The following is a 6,000-nucleotide window of genomic DNA, read 5'->3' on the forward strand; positions in this document are numbered from 1 at the left end:
CACTATAGATACATACTGAAGCATTAATGACTCTCAAAATAATTATGTTGTGTGAGAGAATCTAGAATCTAATCACCCCCTCTGCCCAAATAATTACAAGCTATAGAATCCATTACATAAATCTAGAAAATTCAAACTAATCTGTGAAGACAGAAAGCAAGTCAGCTGTTTCCTGGAGAGGAGAGAAGAGAGGGGACTGAAGGAAGGAATTACCTAGATACAGGAGAAAACTGGGGTGCGGGATGCATATGTTCTCTATCTTGATAGTGACTGGTTTCATGGGTATGTTCATATGCCAGAATTTATCAACTTGTCACTTTAAATTCATGCAGTCTTCTGTATGACAATTTTGTCTGAAATTTTATATGTACACATACACACACACACAACAAACGGAGCCTACATTAGTGTTCTCTAAAATAATACACTGTAATAACTATTTAAAATACTTTTGTACATGACTACATTTAAGATATTACAAGGAAAACTATGTCAAAATATAAAATGCCATGTATAAAACTAAAAATTTATAGAAAGTATAACAGGATATAGAAATAAGAAAATATTCTACTACCAATGCCTTATAAAAATAAACTCTCTGCCTGTAAAGTCAAGCACCTGTTAAGGAGATTTATGGCAATTTTTTAAAAATTTCATTCAAAATAGTCCACAAAAGAAATCCATGTCATACCTTTTAGACTAGGATGTGAACAACAAAATTATTGTAACTTCAGGAAATAAATACTCCTTTTTCTCCTCTAGAATATGGGGGAAATTAAACCTAACTCCTGAAATTGAAACTATTACATTAAACTGTTTATGTAATATGCCTACTACAGTCTGGTATCCTAGCCAATGGTCAGTAAGCATTAGTTCCTTCCTCCAACTCATTAAGAAAATATAGAGTCATATTTGCATAACCACGAAGAAAATGTTTGTGGTAGCAAAAGAGAAAACTGTATATTATACATTTTGTTAATCCAGCTGCATTCTTTGAATAAAAGGAGCAAATTTTGAACAATATTATAAATAAGACTCTGTTTCTAGAAACACTTCAAGCAAAAGCTCTTTTTAAGTCTATATAATCTCAGTTCAGGGTAAGAGAGAATATTTGTAGTGAAAAGCTGAAAAGGACAATGGATAAAGCCCTAATTCTCCAGGACTTTTTAGGATTTACATCGACCAATATCATACCAGATACCAGAGAAAGAGTATTTTTCAAAATAAAGTTGCATTTGCATAATATTTTAAATAATCTAACATGATCTGACCTTGGTTTAAGGTTGTACTATTTGAGGGGAAAAAAAAAGCAAGCTCATGACAAATTTTGTTAGTAAGAGAACATAGCTCAGATCTAGATATTCAATGAGTGAAAAAATATTCAGTAGGAAAATGACTTCAAACTTCTTGGAATTTCCTGAATTTAAAATACTCTGAGATAGTACTGAACTTATAAAACTCTAAATTCAAGTTTTAAACTCAAGTATCTTAGTAAAGAAAAATAAATGTGGATGATGGATCAGAACATGTAAATTCTTTCTATTGAATATTCTTTATTTTTTTATTTTTATATAATTTTAAAGGTTAGTTTCCACTTACAATTATTACAAAATATTGACCATATTCCCCCTTGCTGTACAAAACATCCTTGAGCCTGTCTTACATCCAACAGTTTGCACCTCCAACTCTTTGATCCCTCTATTGCCCCCCCCAAACCCTGGTAACCACCAGTTTGTTCTCTATATCTGTGAGTCTGCTTCTTTTTTCTTGTATTCACTAGTTTGTTGTATTTTTTAGATTCAACATATAAATGATATCATACAGTATTTGTCTTTCTCTGTCTTATTTCACTTAGCATAATACCCTCCAAATCCATTCAAGTTCCACAAATGGCAAAATTACATTCTTTTCATAGCTGAGTAGTATTCCATTGTATATATATTTACCACATTGTCTTTACCCATTCATCTGTTGATAGACACTCAGGTTGCTTCCATATCTTGGCAATTGCAAATAATGCTGCTATGAACACTGGGGTACATGTATCTTTTCAAATCAGTGTTTTTGGAGTTTGGGGATATATAAATGAAATAAAAGCAAAATAAACAAATGGGACCTAATTAAAAGCTTTTGCACAGCAAAAGAAACTGCAGACAACGTGAAAAGATAACCTACTGAATGGAAGAACATTAATATCCAACATATATAAACAGCTCATACAACTCAACATCAAAAAACAAACAACCAGATTTAAAAATGAGCAGAAGAACTAAACAGACATTTTCCCAAAGAGGATATGTAGATGGTCAATAGGCACATGAAAAGATGCTCAACATCTCTCATGATAAGGGAAATGCAAATCAAAACGACAATGAGATATCACCTCACACCTCTCAGAATGGCTACCATCAAAAAGAACACAAATAACAAATGTTGGCAAGGATGTGGAGAAAAGGGAACCCTTGTACACTGTTGGTGGGAGTGTAAACTGGTGCAGTCACTGTGGAAAGCAGTTTGGAGGTTTCTCAAAAAACTAAAATTAGAATTACCATATGACCCAGCAATTCCATTAATTCTACTGAATATTCTTAAAAGCTTTTATCAGAGGTAGTTCAGCACATGCACGCATGCGCACACACACACCAGCCTTAATTCAGCCTCATAATATAACAGGCATTACATACTTCAACTGCACCCCAAAATCTTTACTGTAAACATAGGTCGTGTCTTCCTACTTCCAATATCTCTTCTTTAACACATAAAGAGATCAATCACTTATGATCCAATTTTTAAAAAAAGATACAAATTTTAATTTAGAAAAACCAAACTCACTAACAAATAGTTTAAAAAGAGTAATTATCAGCTTAAATTAGTTACGAATTCCATATCACTGGACTTTTTAAAAGGTGAAACCCCCTAGTCTGGAGTGACTAGGACAGTGTCTTTCCAATTGAGTAATATAAATTCATTCTGCAAGCACGAGTTTGCATAAATACAAGTAGGGCTCTTGTCCGATCTCTGCCTTGAGTTTTCAGAAAGGATTTCTATGTGAAAATGTCTTGTAATGAGTGAATTTAACCTATTTATTTTTTATAATTACTATTATTTTGCCTTTTTTGTACTATCTATTTTTGTTTTTAATTTGCCAAACTTCTACTTTGCTTGATTTTGTCTCCTTTCCACCCTCTACTGCTGTGATTACATTTTCTGTAATCATTTTAGTTTTTACTTATTTAAAAACCGGCTTTTAGTCCTTTCCTCACAATATTTAGGGGTTTTTTTTTAATTGAAGTACCGTTAGTTATAATGTGCCAATTTCTGGTGTACAGCACAATGACCCAGACATGAATATACATACATATATTTGCAGGTTTTAATTTTTAATATGCTTACTTCATTTAACAAAATCTGTCATCATTATTTCTGCTCTTCTCCTGAAACATGAAAAAACCTTAGAACTTTAACACTAAACATCTTATTACATTGTTTTCTAGTAGATATATTTGGTTTCAATGTCTTTTTAAACTCTACAAAATTACCCATCACTATGGTTATTTTTAATCAATGCATCTTCCTGTCAACTCACATGGTTCTTGTATCCTGTTCCTTTTTCTTGATCTATTTTTCCTGAATCATATCTTTTGTTAGTTTTATCAGTGAGAGCCTGTTAGTGGTCAGATCTCTCAGACTTTGTCTGAAAATGTCTCTATTTCCACATTATTCTTATAAAAGTTCAGCTGTGCGTAGAATTCTAAACATCTGAAGACATTATTCCACTTTCTTTTGGCTTCTATTACTGTTTATAACTGTTTCAAACTGAGTATAATTGTTTTCTTGTAGGGAATCTGTCTCTGCTCAGTTTAAGATACTTATTCTTGGTGATGGATTACACATACACACACACACACATACATATATATGCTTGAGATTCAGTGTACTTCTTCGATCTTAAGACTTTGACACTGGAAAATTCTCAGCTACTTCTTCAAAAATTTCCTTTCTGACATTAAATCTTTTCAAATCATTCTTTGTATTTCAATCTATCCTTTTTTATCTCTTTCTGTGCATTCTGTTAAGTTTCTCTAACTTATTTTCAGTTCTCTTCTTATCCTAGTTGTGTCTGATCTGCTATATAATTATTTTTGAGGACATACTTCAACTTAAATTTCAAAAACTATTTCTAAAATTTTTATATGGTTCTTGATCAAATCTGCAAGTTCTTTATATATTTATATCTGTATCTCTCTCCTATTATCTCACTGTAATTTCCAACCTATCTTTCTCCAATTCCCAGATTTTTTCCATATTACATTTCCTTAGGTTCTGTGAGGTGCTAATTTTCCTGTTTGTGTTTATACTGAATCTTCTTTTCAACAAATTGTTTTCTTGTGTAACTTGTATTTTGTTGTTGTTGTTATGCACTCATCTGAGTCCAGATTGCTTTTTCTATGAGTCTTGTGACTCTGAGTTGTGGAAAAGGCCCCATTTTGTATATAATTCTGCTATGAATATCAGGAGTTTCACTGATGCAGGAAAGAATGCTAATGTCTCAACTTGAAACTGATATACAATGCAAGTAGTTTGAATCTGGCTTTCATCTATAGATAATGTTTGAGATTTCAATTATTTAAAGAATCTTCTCCTCATCCTCAACTCCAAACCCTTACTTCTCTGTTCCACTGAGTTGATTTTCAGGAACGTTTTGAAAAGTGTTAAGTCCCTTATGCTTCCAGCATTATACTACACTTTTGAGTTGCTGGGCAGGGCCACATTCACTAGTATAAAATCTCTAGTCCCTGGTCTTTACCGTTTGTGAGATCACAGGCGCCCTCTCAGTCTGTCACAGCACCAACTTGCACACTGAGCCTTCTGGCTCAGAGTTTGTTTTATTAATTTCTGGCTCCTGTGATTTGCCCATTTGTATCTTTTAAGCTAACTACGAGTAGTGCAATGTAGAGGGAAAGCTAAATATGTATTAGCTTAGTTTATCATGTGACTGGGAAGTATTCTGAAACAGCTTTTATAATCTTGTTTTCTTGTTTCCATCCTGTAATTGAACAATTACAACTCCAGGTCTTATCTAATTTTGTAGTATCATTCTTATTTCTCCCACAAATTCCATTACAAATAATTAAGTAAGTTAAAAAGACACCACCGGGAAGCCACGGAGCACACCCTGCAGGCTCCACCCATGCCCTGTTTGCCTTCCTGAAAAACTCCTAACTCGACCCACTTGGCGCAGGCCTGACCCCAGCCGCAGCCCGGGCCTCCCTCCGGCCCCAGCCGTCAGTGTCCCCGCCATATTCAAAAGAGGAGAACATTTCCTGATGGAGGGGCTCGCTCAGGTGAAGAGGCCCTCTCCTCCTGGCAGGTTGCTGGCCTTAGTTTGGGTCAGGAAGAGCAAGGCCCTGAGGCTGCTTTCAAGGGGAAGTTCCAGAGACAATCACAGACCGTCTCCTGAGACGTATTCTGGATGCCTTAAAGCTGCCAACGAGAAACAACTGGCCCCAAAAACAACAGTTTGGGAAGCACTGCCCTCTTGGACCTCGACAAACGTCGAGTTGGGGCCCAGGGGTTCCTCACCGTGAGTCGGCCGCACTGCTCCTTCAGCCTCGGCGAACGCTACACATTGCGGCCTCGAACGCGCAGTTCACTCCGGATTCCGGCCTGAGGTGAGGACAAGGCTGCACTTGATAGAGCCACTGAGGCCAGGGGTGCGGTACGAGGCGTGGGGGGTTGCTAGACAGGTGACAGGTGACATAAGCCCAAGTCCTTACAGACAAGCCTGGGAAGAGGGACCTCTGTCACCCGCGGCAGCCCGCGTTCCTCATCCTGGGACCTGCCGCAGCAGCCGCCGCCGCCGCCGCCGCCGCCGCTACCGTGGGGACTCCTGAGATCCCGCGAGATCGGGCTTCCTCTGGGAGGGGTAGTCACGGCCTCCTTTCTGAGAGTTGCTATACGTATATACATACACACATACACATACACACACGCGCACGC

The 6,000-nt window shown here is 36.7% G+C and overlaps 1 long non-coding RNA gene across 2 annotated transcripts in view; it reads right to left on the bottom strand.

Moving 5' to 3' along the window:
* The window catches only part of LOC140695828 (uncharacterized), a 226,892-nt gene extending 221,103 nt beyond the window's left edge, over positions 1 to 5,789 (bottom strand). For both annotated transcript variants that reach the window (XR_012071658.1, XR_012071657.1), the window contains exon 1: positions 5,584 to 5,789. This is a non-coding gene — a long non-coding RNA (uncharacterized lncRNA). The remainder of the gene's footprint in view (positions 1 to 5,583) is intronic.
* Between the last annotated feature and the right edge of the window lie 211 nt (positions 5,790 to 6,000).

Source organism: Vicugna pacos, chromosome 4 (assembly GCF_048564905.1).
Source record: "Vicugna pacos chromosome 4, VicPac4, whole genome shotgun sequence".
Taxonomy (NCBI): domain Eukaryota; kingdom Metazoa; phylum Chordata; class Mammalia; order Artiodactyla; family Camelidae; genus Vicugna; species Vicugna pacos.